The 15,230-nt window shown below is 42.3% G+C and overlaps 1 protein-coding gene across 4 annotated transcripts in view; it reads left to right on the forward strand.

Annotated features, from left to right (window-relative positions):
• The window catches only part of SORCS1 (sortilin related VPS10 domain containing receptor 1), a 570,351-nt gene that overhangs the window by 370,518 nt on the left and 184,603 nt on the right, over positions 1-15,230 (forward strand). The gene's annotated exons all lie outside the window — the stretch shown is intronic.

Here is a 15,230-nt window from a genome sequence, read left to right on the forward strand (position 1 = left end):
ATATATCATGTACTCTATACTGCAGATGGGCTTCTCTAGTGACTCAAATGTTAAAGAATCTACCTGCAATGCAGGAGACTCATGTTCGATCCCTAAGTCAGGAAGATCCCCTGGAGAAGGAATGGCTACCCACTCCGGTATTCTTGCTTGAGAATTCCATGGACAGAGAAGCCTAGCAGGCTCCAGTTACAAAATACATATAGCCCCTGCTTTTAAGGAACTTACATTTTCAGGTAGACTATAAGGCTGGCAACAGCAAATACAATCAGATTAAAAGTAGAAGAAACAAAATATACAGAGGCACATGTGAGAGAAAACCTAAAAAAAAAGCCAAAAGGAATATGGCTAAAATATTGGAATATTTTTTGTGAAATGCATGGTTCAGTGAGGTCATTCTGAACATTCTCTTTAGAGGACTTGTAAGTTACAAAGGACGTATATTTAAGGAAATACTTGGACTTAGCTGCGTGAGGAGGGTGTTTGAGGATTTTATCCATCTGGACTGGTATAGACATGTGGGGGTTCTTCCTGATGAGACAGGAATGATACTAGCAACTTTTCAAGGTCTCTAACTGACATGAGCATTTTTTGAGGAGGCAAATTAAAATTCTTAGGATTGGAGTTTTATTCATGCTGCCCTTACTGCCAAATAAAATCACATTAGCCTAAAAATAGAAAAGATTTGCAATTAGTATTTTTTTCCTCTTGAGCAGCCTGGCTCCCCTTTCAGCGGAATGTACAATTTCATTCCTGGAGTCAAGCCACCGTGCATTTGGTCCAGGATGGTGCAGTTACCAGAGGCAAAGCTGAGCAGCTCAGAATACAGAGTATTAGACATTTAATCCACTGGGCTTTTGTATTGTATTTGACAGTTGGTTAATTTTCCCTTGATGCCAGAGGCACAGTGAAGACCAGATTTACCTGGCTGAGTGAAAACTATGCATCTTTGCAGTTGTGTTAGAAGAAAAGGCCAAATATGTAACCCTTCGTGTGCCAGCACTTCAGACAGTAGCCCCATGACCGCAGTGGCAGAGTGAATTACCTCGGAGAATTTAGGGCATGTGGGAGTTATGGCCCCAACTCAGCCATGTATGGTACTTGGGGTCAGCCTTCTTTGCCTTAAAATGTGTTTGTGTGGGTAGTTATAATTGTAGGTACACTTCCACTGAGATTGAAAAAAGATTAGGCTCTGTTTTACGTGCTCCACGTGGTGCACTGTTGGTATAAAACAGCTATATCAAGAAGTATTCAGTCAACCTAGGGAAAGAAAATAAACACACATGAGTTCAGTAGTCTAAGAAGTTCTAACAAAGCAGATAGAGCCTTCATTCACACATAGTAGATACCCAATCAGAGTTAGTTCGATGGATTCTATGAAACTGGCAGCCCAAAGTATAGGAGATGAAGATCTTATGATTTCACCTGGACTTTAATGAATATGTCATATTTCATTTTGGGGGGAGGCACACTTTACACAAGAGGAATGTCATAAACAATAATGTAAGTTTGTATAGTTAGAAAACGCATGTTAACAGGATCGTGAATATGTTGATTTGGCTGAAACTGAAATTTTAGAAAGTTAATTATGCATGTACTCCTGGACCCAATCTTATTTTTCTTGAACTGTTTAGACTATTAGGAAAAATAATTCTCATTTTTTCTAATTAGGAGCCTTTTGAACATTTTGGTCAGTGGATTTATGTGTTCAGAGCTATAGATTATAAAAATTAACCTGGCAGTAGTATTATGATGAACTGTGGCACTATGAGGTCAAAATCAAGAAGACCAGTTAGGGTGATATCATAGAATTCTTGGTCTGGACCAGACAGAATGAATTCTGTCTTTTACAGGTAGAGGAAGCCTTAACAATCTTTGTTCTGTATGTAGCTGACAAACCAAAAATCTGAGAAGATTTTTCCCCAAAGGGGAAAACACTCATTAGTATCACATGTCTAAGTTAGGCAACTGGAATCTGAGTAGAGTTCTACTAAATGGATGATGATGTCTGGAGATATCACCAAAGGGATAGAAGCCAGCCTATCTGCTAAGCTCTGTTTGTCTAGAGGAGAATGAAGGAGAGATGATCCTGGGAACAAAGAATTATGAGAAGCCCACTAACAGAAGTAGGGGTTGGGTAAGGGCTCCATATGTCAGGATTTGAATCACAGAATGAGGAGTGGTCCATTAGCAATGAGGGGATTGGGGTGCAGTCAGCCGATGAGCCACTAGCTGGTGGATTTGGCCTAAAGTCGAGTGGAGAAGATGTGTGGCCACTCCAGTGGGCCAGTGATATGGAAATAATAGCTGTCAGTCACCTGCAAATTGCAGAGCTTTTAGCCCCGATGAGAGGCAGCAGTAGGCCCCAATGAAGGTCCCATGCCAGTGTTGGCAGGTGAGTGACTTTTGGAAACAGGAACGTTCATTCTTCCATGTAAGTATTGCTCATCAGTGTGTCTGACAGTCACTGCTGCTGCAGAGCTCTTGGCGAAGATGGTGGCTTAAGTGCTGGGATTCACTCTGCTGAGGGCTATTTCCCATCAGTCTGTGGTGAAATACTGTGGGTTAGAAAGCACGGAGGTGGCAGCTCCATCAGAGCTCCCCTGCGCACAGACCTCCTCGCCTCTCTTCCGTCGTTGGCTGTTGGTCTCTTGAAGCATGCTTCCTCTTTTGAATACGCAGCCACCTTTACTTTTCCCTTATTTCCCTGCCATGGCTTTCTCTCTCCTTCTGTGAAGGAGGCTTTGAGGGCCCCAAGGACACAGTCTGGAACTCTGGCTCACAGGAAACAGTCCATATGGGCCGCGGCGCTCTGCCCTGACTGCGTCTCATCTTGAGTGTCTGGACTCTCAGCGGAGGCTTTTTGATGTGAGCATTTTAAGGGACTTGAGAGAGTTGGGTTGAACAGATTGTCCTTTCTGGCCCAAGATAGAGTTTTACTGGCCATCAATTCCATAGGAAGCCAGATTTAAAAAAAATAAAAAAGAAAAGCTTTTAATCAGAGAGAAATGTGTATAGCCAAGTACCCTTGAAATCCATAAAACCAGGATATTTTGATATTTTAGCCTTTTTTTCTTATTTTTTCTTAGATAAAGAAATCTACCCGTGATATTCAATATCTAGGTGGTTGCCAAGAGGTAAAAGTTTTCTTGAATGAGCATGTGACTCTCCAGCCACCACTAGAATAATTGAAGAGAAAAGGCTTGAGCCCCACAGAAGCTCTAAAAGAAGCAACCTGCCTTATAAAAAGCCCTGTCGGGGGGCTTCCGTGGTCTAGACACAGGCGATAGACTCCTTAGCCTCTGAATGTGAGGCTGTGCCTTTGGAAAGCCCTGAGATTTTCAGAAAAATAAGTGGTACAGACATTATGGAAAGTTTGTGCCAAGTGGGCCAAGGTAACCCCGTCACATGCAGTCACACCCTTTTGGCTTCTTACAAACCAGCAGTGAATCACTGTGGATGCCGTGAAGAGTTCTGCGGTGTTTATTCCAGGAGCACCAACCATCTCACGCTCCTTTATTTATTTGTTATTTCTGTAATTAAGCAGTAGGCAAACCAAACATTCTGCTCATTGCTTTTGTGACTTAGCATTTGGAAACCGAGCAGCCGGGAGAACAAAGATACAGAGCTTCCCCTTCCTTCCATGTGTCCCCACCCCTTCTTGCCTCAGTGCAGGAAACCACCCAAGCAAGGCTTAGCAGCAGGCCGAGTCTGCCAGATTACATCTTTATTTTAATTTGGCAATAAACTAGTGTACAAACTGTGCTATAAAACATTGCCTCCAACGGCATCTCTCAGTCTGTCTTAAACACCTCACTAAACATGATGTGTTGGGAAACATTGGAAATGAGAGAAAACAAAACGCAGATGTGACTGAAAGGAAAGAAAAAATAGAGATTTGTAAGAAGAGGCATCTAAATCAGTTCTGCTGACCATCCTGGGGTGCTGGGCTCGAGGCCTCTCTGTTAGGGGTTGCACCGAGGAGTGATTTGTACAGGGGAGGGTCCGCAGTGTTGTGAAATCAATGTGAACACTCCCCGGGCTCAGACTGCCTGGTTGCTGGGGAGGAGAGACCCTCTTGCTTGGCTTATTCAGACTGGCAAGGCCCTTTCCTTGGGCAGCTTTGCAAACCTACCTGCTGCCCCAACCGTGAGCAGAAGGGACCACTTTTCTCCCGTCCTCTGCAGCCAGCTTCTTCTCCCCACCCTGTGGATGCCACGTCCTTTTAGGCCACAAACTCAGTTCCTACACAGACAAGTAAGAATCTGACTGAACGGAGCAGCTGGGTTTGGGCTGTGGGAGACTGGGGAGCAGGTGTGCATTCAGGACGGTGGGTGGATCGAGGTAGGGGGTCTTGGTCAGCTTCAGCCTACTGTTCTTGCCACCAAGAATGACTCATCCGATGTCATCAGACTTTTCAGAGTTTTTCGAGAGAAGTAGTTCTGTTTTGTTTGAAATGTGATATTTTTAAATGTTTGTAACTAACTCAGAAACTTAAAGCAGAAAACTGTACAGGGCAAGTCAACCTCATCTGCTGCCTTGTATTATCCCCAAATCACTTTTCTCTTCTTTTTTGTTTTTTTTCTTATTTCTCCATCTTTCTCATCATCTTTGTTTTCCTCTTGTTCGTGGATCTCCCTGTCAGTTTTATTTCAGGAGGTGTTCAGTTGTTTTGTGAATTTAAAAAAATGCATCCAAATGAGTGATCAATTCTGTGGAGGGACGACAAGAACTTTAGGACAGTTTGGTGGGTCACTCTTCATTTAATGGCAGTTCTAGAATATTCATGAGTTTGTATGGTCTCACTTGTTCCAAAGTCCTATGAGTCAACAGTCCAAGTAATACCATGTGGGCGCTTTCAGGATCTCTGATCTCCTCTATATTACAAACTATCAAAGTTTATGAGATAAATGAGAAATCTTCAGGCTTGCACAATGGCCTCGCCATCAGGATTTCGGTAAATATGTGTAGGATATACAAAAGACACAGCTTTTATGGGGGAGAATGTGCTTTGATCAGGAAACCCTTTTCACAAATAATTGAAACCCTGAATATTAACAGAGACATTCTCTATATAAATGAAGACTGAATTTGAGTTAAAATCATATATTTATAGAAAAGGAAAATTATACTGCAAGTATGTTTGAGGGCATACAATAGAATTTTAGTAACTTGCGTAATAGTACATTTTTAAAAGAACTGCTTTTAGCTATATGAGTCCAGAAATTTTAAACAGTTTTATATCTGTTTCTTAAAAAACAAACAAAAACAACACTTTCTTTTATTTCTTTTAATCCTTTCTACTTTTCCTGACTGGTCGCTAACAGAAGGCCATTGCTTATCACAACTGCTTTGAATGCCAGGGATTCCCTGGGAAATAATGACTGCTCAACAAGGGAAGAGATGTCAGCAGTTTCCAAAACTCAGTCATATTAGTTTCTCACCAGTGATAGACAACATAGCAAGTGAGGCAGGAACATCAGCTCTCTACTCTGTCAGGCCCTGCGAATGGCTGTGTGACCTTCAGCAAGTCACTTAACTTTTAGAGTTTCTCCAACTGTGAAATGGAAGTAATAACAGTACCTGGCTCACAGGACTGTTTGAAGATGCTGAGATAACGTATGTAAAACACTCAACACAGAGTCTGGCACATGGTTATTCAAAGACCTAGGGGAGGGAGCCACCTGATGTGGCTTAACTAGATATAGACACAAGGCTGCCTTAGTGGTAATCCAGGATTGTCTTCCCCACATACGAGAAGTTATAGATACTTTAGACAACGTTGACTATACTCTTAGTCAGTCGCTAAAAGGTACCATTGAACCAGAATGAATGGAGCAAGCAAGAACCGATATCTGGTCCTAAGAAAATATTATCGATTATCATAGCAGTACACCATTAAATATTAAAGTATTTGCCTTCACAGCAACTCTATTTGTTTTTGAATATACCTAGCAGCCCATTCATGTCAAAAGGGCAAGATTGAAATAAAATATAAATAGATCTTTCAAATTCAGCCCCAGGGGGATATTCAAATGAAATCTGCACAAGCACAAACACTTAGGAGACTGATACCTACCTAAAGCCATCACGTTTCCCAAGGCACTACATTAAGTAAAAAGGCACTCAGTTATTTATAAGAAATACGTACGGCGTTATATACCATGCTGCTTTGGCAAGATTTCCATGTGCTTGGAATTTCCCAATGTCAGAGCTGATTTCTAATCTCATGAATATGTTAATAATTTAAGTATCTAAGTACAAAACTGGCAATTAGACTGGAAACCAGGGAGCTTGCTAAATGTCAACCCCAATGCTTGTTTATAAAACAAATTCTCAAGCTGAAATGTCATCCTATGCAAACACAGAAGGCCTGTATTCACCTTAGCTAACTTGTTTAACCAGGTTGTATCATTATTTTTCAATTGCTACATAAAGCAGATTGATCTATCTATTCCCAAGTTTGAATAAATGGGCTGTGAGAATTAGGAGAAATGGACATTTTAAAATGAGTGATTAGGACTAAGGTTTGGACAGACAGAATTATGCTCTTTGGTAGCTATTTGAACTTAATTTACTTCAAATAAATTACATTTTTGCTTGTGCGTTGTAACTCCAGTACTCTTGCCTAGAAAATCTCATGGACGGAGGAGCCTGGTGTCCATGGGGTCGCAAAGAGTCGGACACGACTGAGCGACTTCACTTCCCTTTGTAACTAGCTTTTTTGATCTGTTCTAACCACCACTTGTCTAAATGGATTAAGATGCCTCTTAAATCCAGGCATCCATCCGGGGAACTTTGAAAGACATTTGACATCCTAAGAAGAGCATGGACCTCTTTCTTAAACCTGTCTCTCAGAGTGGCCCTTTAGAAATCCAGTAACACTGACATTCTCCTGTATTCTTCCTTTTCAAGAGTGGTTGTAACCAACAGTGTTGCCACAGAGGGGAGTGGTTTGGGGAGAAGGAAGTCTTGGCCTTATAAATAGACACATTTTGTGAATTTATGACTCTGAATTTCATATTAAAAAAAATTTCAATGTTACCTTGTCCAACTTCCTCTCTTCAGCATAAGAGGATATTATAAGTACAAATTATAAATGGCACACTCTGTGGTCTAAGAGACCCAGAGGCCTCGCCAGGATCTCATAGCTGGCAAGAGGAAGAGAAACCAGAAGTCAGAAACCAGCCTCCTGAAATGACCAGATCCTGTACTATAAAATAGTATCAGATGAAAAGTCACAAATTCAAATTGGCAAGGCTCTCACTCACCTGACTTGCTTAATTTCAGTGCCTTCCTGGCTGATCTCGCTGCAGGCACGATGAGAAAATGTCCCAGAATAAGCCTTGTGGTCCAAAGTCAGATGGCCTCAGCTACTCCAGGAACAGCCAAGCTAAGCAATATCCAACCTTAGAGGCAAGGGGCATGGAAATGTTATCTAGGATCCTTCCTTGCTTCCTGAAAGTCAGGAAGAAAATAGCAATCACACCTGCTTCTCCTTGCCATTCCTTGTTTCTTCAGGGTCTGTGGGCAGTTCAGGCTGGAGGCAAAGATCAGCAGGAAGAGGAAAGGGTAAGAACTAGCACTGACCCTTTACTCCATAGTAAGCCCTCTGCCAGGCTTTTTGCATTGATTCCTCAACTTCTTTCTTACATGAAACATTGACTTTATCTTTATGCCTATTTAATATTTGGGGAATCTGAGGCTCCAAAAGGTTAAGAAAATTCCCTAGGGTGGTTGATAGAGCCAGGAGTCTAGTCCAGGTTTGATTTTCTTCATACTCTGTCCTCACTGCACCAAACACTGCCTCCCTAGAAAAGCCATTGTGATATCTTCTTTTCTTTAATTGCCTTTTTTTTTTTCTATTTTGTTTAACCATCTTCCCCATGTCCAACCTACTGTGAGACCTGTTCCCTCTGACAGATGTTGTAGTATGCATTTCAGGAGCTAAGTTTCATGAGGGAAAACTGCTGTTTGAAGATCACACAACAGAGGAAGGGAGAGGAAGAAGAGAATTGTCCCTGGCTGATTCCCAGCAGCCAACAGTCCCTTGTGACTCAGCAGGCCAGCTTGTGCCACAAGCACTGTGACCCCTGCTCACCTCCTCCAACCTTGCACCCACCAGCTCTGGTCCCAGGGGTCTGTGTGTAAAATTTCCCCTTGCCCAGCAAAATGACTAGAGTTTTCAGAAGTGACTCCTTCTGTAAATTGGTACAGCCACTGTGGAAAACAGAATGGAGATTCCTTTAAAAATTGAAAATAGAACTACCATATGATCCAGCAATCCCACTCCTGGGCATTTATCCAGAAAAGACTCTCAGAAAGATACATATGCTTCATGGGGCTTCTCTGGTGGCTCAGCGGTAAAGAATCTGCCTGCTAATGCATGAGACACAGGTTCAGTCCATGATCTGGGGAGATCCCACATGCCATGGAGCAGCTAAGCCTGTGTGCCTCAACTATTGAGCCTATGCTCTGGAGCCTGGGAGCCACAGCTACTGAAGCCACGTGCTGCAACTACTGAAGCCCACGTGCCCGAGAGCCTGTGCTCCGTAACAAGAAAAGCAACCACAGTGAGACCTTTATGTACCACAACTAGAGAGTAGCCCTGCAGCCTGAAGACCAAGCACAGCCAAAAATAAGTAAACAGAATTGCTTTAAAGAAGATACATACACCCTGATGTTCATAGCACTTTTTGCAACAGTCAAGACATGGAAGCAATCGAAATGTCCCTTGACAAATGAATAGATAAGGTATGTCACACACACACACACACACACACACACACACACAAATACGCATATGCACAGATACCATCACTCAGCCATTAAAAAAAGACTGAAATAATGCCGTTTGCAGCTACGCAGATGGACCTAGAGATTATCATATGAAGTAAAGTAAGTCTGGAAGACAAAGACAAATATCATATATAACTTATATGTGGAATCTGAAAATATGACACAGATGAACTTATTTTCAAAAGAGAAACAGACTCACAGACATAAAAAACAAACATGTTTACCAAAGGGGAGAGGGGAGTGAGGGAAACATAAAACATAAAATAGGAGTTTGAGATTAACAGATATCCACTACTGTATATATAAAATTGATAAACAAACTTCTATTATATATTATAGGGAACTATATTGTTATAACCTATAGTGGAAAGAATATATAAAAAGAATGTATTTGTGAATAAAACTGAACCACTTTGCTGTACACCACGTACTAGCACAACCTGGTAAATCAATTATACTTCAATAAAAAATTAAAAACTGGGATGAAATAGATAAAAATAAATCAGTAGTCCTTGGAATGATTATATTAAATATTTAGATATTCTCGAAAAGTATCTAAAGCCCATCATTCAAATTTAAGACAAAATTTATAGTTGCCTGTGTATGTATAGCCCAGAGATTCATAGTCATTATCTTGCAATAACCTATAATAGAAAAGAATCTGAAATGGAATACACACAAAAACTGATGTATGTGTGTGTGTATATATAAGCTATACTTAAATGAAGTGACCCTCTCTTATGCTCAGTCCTGGTCAGATTTTTTCTTTTTAAAATTTTGTTTACTGTTATTATTGTTGGTACTTTTCTTCCCTTTCCACCTTCCCACATCCAGGGGCCCTGGCTCATCCAGGCACCCGTCTCTTCCCTGCTCTGCTCAGCCACTTGCTAACTGCTCTGTCCCCTCTGTCCCATCTCCACATGGCTGATGGATCTGTCTTACGGAAGCACACTTCCAAAATGTTCCAAGCAACAAGTTTTTCCTCCTGCTTATTTTTATCTCTCAAAACATGCTAAGTTTCATCATCTATGCATTTAAATAATGGTACAATTACATGGCTCTTGAAAGCTATTCATTTTTTCCTGTCAGTGTCTAGATATGGGGGATTTGTGATATAGATACTTAGCATCTAATTATTTTATTTATTCTCTATTTCTGCATCTATATTATAGATCCTTTAAGGCTAAGGTTCCATTTGAAAATTTCCCTAAGTACCTTCAGATCTGGGAGCACAGAAAGTAGCCACAAATTGAACTGGCCCACTGTCACCTATTGACCCTTGCTGCCCCGCCCATTCAAGTTCCATGTCTAATCCCCCAATCCTGCCAAACTGGACTGTGGGGCATGTGACAGACTTCATTGCCAGCTGGGGGATGGCCGGTGACAGGTCTGATAAATCCAACCTCAGGAGTAATCGATGGAGCTGGTGACATGTCATCATTCCTGCTCACTCTTCATCAGCAAAGCTTTGGGAGCCCTTGTTTTTTGACCTCATTGTCCGTTGAGTCCAGTCTCCATTAGCTCCCCACAAGTTTTGGTTGGATTGGCCTCCACCCAACCTGATCCCAGGCTGTGTTTATGGCCTCTGCTCCCACTTCACTTTTTTTTTTACCCACCCCCGCCAAGCTGGGTCTCTCACAGTTGACAAAAGAAGAACAAGGATACTGCTCTAACTTTTTCTGCTCTGTTTATTTACTCAGATTGACCTGCTTGTCCTGGAACACTCTTTCCTCATATTGTTGTCCTAAGAGATTTTAACTGTATGCCCAGTCCCCCCTTGAGAACTTGGGCAGACTTTCTGATTTTAATGTCTTACATAAGCCACCAGAGCAATCTGGACAAAATATAACACATTACTACATATCATGTATGATAGATGCTGAGAAGTTAGCCTTTCTTTTGAGGAACTTGCATCTCTTGGAGGTGGGGTAGCTGGTGTGGGATGGTCATCATGGTTCTGTATGTGTTCCTGTCCCCACTGGCCAAGGAGAAGACTTGTGTTAGAAGTGGGTGAAGTTTGAGGTCAGTCATGATGTGATTCCCCACTAAGAGTGAGTTCTGGCCTCTTTTGCTGTGCAACCAGAGGATCAGAGCTCATCTCGGAAGACCATGGACTTCTCTGGATTGCTTCTCTTTCTTCCTGTGGAGGCTAGTGGAGGAGGAAGCTTGATATTTGCAATGCCCCAGGGCTGGGACTAGAAATTGATTGAAAGTCCTGAAGGCCCCATCTCTTTTCTTGTTAAAAAGAGTGCAGTAACTGCAGTGAGAGCTGGAGAGTCATGAGGTGACTGAGTACTCTGTCCCCAGGCCATCCCCGGGGTGGGATTAGGATGAGGCAGATCAAACAGAACTGGCAGGGTTTTCTGTCAGCCTTTTCAGGAAGGACAATTTGCAAGCCTCCTGTCTCTGAAACTATTAAGGGCAGAGCCACAGAGGGGAGGGAGCAGGCAACCTTGAGGAGAGCCAACCGCAGGAAGTGTTCCTCCAACCTGGAAGCCTCTGCAGGAGACCCAGGACCTGCCTCCTGATGAGAAAGTTGCCATGGCGACCTTTATGGTGAAAGCATCCAAACCCATCAAAGACTGAAACTCTTCCCTGGTGGCTCAGATGGTAAAGAATCTACTTGCGACGCAGGAGACCTGGGTTCAATCCCTGGGACAAGAAGATCCCCTGGAGAAGGAAATGGCAACCTGCCCCAGTATTCTTGTCTGGAGAATCCCCATGGACAGAGGAGCCTGGAGGGCTACAGTCCATGGGGTCACAAAGAGTCGGACTTGACTGAGCAGGTTTCACTTTCAAAGACGGAAACATGCTATCACTCTTACCTTTTGCCAAATGGTGTCCTTGCACTGATTTCCTAGGTGCAAAAGAACATTCCTAATAGGTCCCTGTCTTAATGCTATAAAATGAGGGGCTGCATTGATCTGATTTAGAACAATTGAGAAGACTTTCCAGGGACAGCAATGCTTGCAAGCTTTTGCATCACCACAAGGAAGTTGAATTTCTATTTAAAAAAAAGATGCTGAAAAAAAAAAAAAAAGATGCTGTTCTGCTCGCAATTCAACCAAAATGTGAATGGTAAGAAGATGGAAAATGAAAGTTGGAAGGAGCTGCTCTCATACCCCACTTCTTCCAGCCCTTCTTGTTTTGCTGTCAATTAAGAATCCAGAGCATAGTTGGTGGATCTCACTCTTGCCAACCCCCAAGCTGTTTGTCCCCCTGTGGCTTCCCACTTTATTCTCCATTGGAGCCTTTGCCCCTCAGCCAACTTGCAGCTCTCCAGGATGGCACCAGAGAGGATTGTACAGTTGGTTGAAAGCCGGTAATAAAACCAACCCTTGAAATTGCATCCTTTGCAATTAATTGCATTTTTATCTGCACTCTTCATATGGCAGACAAAGACAGATGGCAAGAAAACAAGCCAATGTGATAGTTATCAAGTTATCAAAAAAATAAAAAGAAGGAAAGAAGGACTGACTAACTCTTCAGGGGAGGAACATCGCAGGAAGAAGTGTTGAAAGCTCCCACACTAGGGTAATATCAGAGTGGAGAGGTGGACCTTGAGCTGCTAATACATTTTGAGCTTATATGAGCAATGAGTTTGTGCTCATTAACTTACATTTACTGAGATGGGGAGGCAGTCTCAGACAGTTTAGAGTGATTCTAAACTGGAAGAATCATCTGCCTTGCATTCTTTTGTTAACCAGAATCTTTCCCCTCTTCCTTTCTAAAATGTCTACTCCTTTAATTTTTTCACTAATATTTTGTACCAGGATTAGTTAAAAAAAAAAAAACAACAAGAAACAAAAAACACACAACAGATCTAAACCCTTCCAAGCAGGCATCTGGGGAGGTCATGATAGAGGATTAGTGGATGAGCACTGCTCTCCTAAGACTAGTTCAGATATTCTTTTCTGCCTCCCTGATCATTCACCCTCTCTCTTTCTCTAGGTTTGGCACTGCTGGAGAAAGCTGTGCATGCTTTCTCTGATGTGACAGATAGTAATAATAGTTCTCAGTCCTGTGTTCTGACAGTCAAAAGAAACCTTGGAGCTGGAGAGAGACAGGGAGGGAAATAAATCTTATTTAGGTGCTGCCACCGCTATGAATTTTATTAAAGGACATTGACTCATCCTACACAGAAAGCCTTCTACTGGTGACTGAGATAGTCACTGGGTGAAAAAAAAAAAGGCTTGGGTAGCACTCTCTATTTTGAGGAGGAAAACTTTGCTGTCAGACTCTGCAGGTTTAATGAACACATTAACTTGGATGGCTATGAGTTGTTTTCTCCTTTTCTTGGTGTGACATCAGGCTGGACAATTACATTTTTAGAGAGGAAAGGTTTGAAGTAGCAGGTGGAGTATACAGAGCAGCTCTGTGTAGGGGTTAATATATAAGACCCTACCTTCAAGTCCTTGGGAATTTCAAACGTGCTGATATTTATAGTTTTGTTTGTTGGTTTTAGGTACAGGCCTCTAGCTATGGATCCATGGAAGTAAAACATCTTCCTCTGCTAAATTACCTTTGTCTATTCTTTGGGAAACCTGAGTGTTTTACTAGGTAGATCCATCACTAGGGAATTTGCATGATGTAAAGTCAATACTTTATTTTTCCCCATTGGTCATCTACTATGTGCAAGGCACTGTGTAGATACAAAAAGATGGAATTCCAGACACATAAAAACTTTGTGATCTCATCAGAGAGGGAAGGGATGATCTCAGATATTTTAGAGTGAGTTTAGATAGGTAGGGATTTCTGTCTTGCATTATAAAAGGCTCTCTTGAAACACTACTAAGAAAGTTAAATATATGGACTATAGTCTGATAGCATTTCTTGTACCATGGTTCTTTGGAAATGAGGCCACTAAGAAATCTCAGTGTGTAGGAGAGGGTTCATAGAAAAGATGTCCTCTGATCTGGACCTAAAAAGAAGACTGGCATTGTGGTAGGCAAGCGTTGAAGCCACCTCTGCCAGAGTGGGTAGCACCAGGGAAGGCATGACAGGGGGCATGTGCCCAGGTGTGAATGGAAAGGGGAGAAGGCAAGTCCACTGACATGAGAGGGTACCTTTTGAGATAGGAAACTATAAGAAATGTCACTGAGCTGAATAAGAGAGGCTTGGTTTATTGGATTGTTTGATGTACCCACTGCTTGAGGGGCCTCTAGATGCTCACAAATAACAAAGCATCTCCTTGAAGAGGATAAAAACAAATATCATGGGACATACCTGACTGGTCCACAGGTTCTGCATCCAAGCCTAGAGGGATCAATTTAAAAAGACATAGAGGAAAACACACACACAAACACACACATAGATGCTGGCACCCAGCAATTCCTCACTGAGATGAATTCTATGTGAAGACAGAGATAGCAGTCCCTTGGTGTAGCTGCAGGAGAGCTCAGAATTTATATATGATTTTCAGAATATATGTGAGTCTAGCCTTCACACAGAATTATTATTATTTCAAACCACCCCGATTCTCTTAGATTTGCATAAATCTTTGTATATAAATATAGATACTAACATACACTTATAAATTGCTATAGGCATACACAGTGGCATGATTTCTGTTCCCTTTGAACTCATAGAAGGCAGTGCAGCTCTGGGCTTTAAGTTTTAAAAAAAAAGATGGTGCAAGAAGGGAGGAAGCCACAGACACTCAGGATCAAATGATTACTGTTCTGATCCAAGTTTGAATATTAAAACGCAAGTGTCCGGGACATAGTGGGAAGCCGGACATGCACCCTCTGTCTGCTTGGCATCTGAATTAAGAGGGAGGATGTGTTTTCTGTTACCTCTATGAGGGGAACTGTCTCCCCTTTTCTCCTCAGCACTCTTAAAATGAATCAAGCATGAAATGTACCCAGGAAGCCTCCCCCAACCCAAGCATTGCAGGGCAGGGAAAAATAATAAAACTTGAAAGGAAAAGTCACAGATTCTTCTTGGCTGAATGCCCAAATACTGTGTAGCTGGGGCCAAGTGAGCGGCTCGCTTTGGTAGCCAAATACTTCAGCCTCTTTTTTGACTTCAGGATGTGTTTTGATCCAGTGTACACAGTGTTGTAGCAGGCTCTTCCAAGGGTCAGTAAATCCTCACTGAGCTGACTTACTTCTTGGCCATGCCCGGTACATCTGCAGCCGTGGTGAGGTACTTGGTGAGTCATTTGACCCTCCGCTGAGCGCTGGGGCTGGAGAGGGCCGACAATCATGGTTCTCAGTACACAGTGACTCACCACCCATTCACTGTGGGATCTGGCACGCGCAGTGGTGGATGACTGGGATGTGAGTGGGTTACAGACCAGGTGCATAGCAGAAGAGATGTTCCAAAATGATATTTTCAAATCAGCCGTCCAAATGTCCACGGGAACCGGAATGTCTCGAGCAATAGGCATCTCCGGGCTGCCATCAGAGGACACTTCTAGCAGCAAAAAAAAA

Source organism: Cervus canadensis, chromosome 8 (assembly GCF_019320065.1).
Source record: "Cervus canadensis isolate Bull #8, Minnesota chromosome 8, ASM1932006v1, whole genome shotgun sequence".
NCBI lineage: Eukaryota > Metazoa > Chordata > Mammalia > Artiodactyla > Cervidae > Cervus > Cervus canadensis.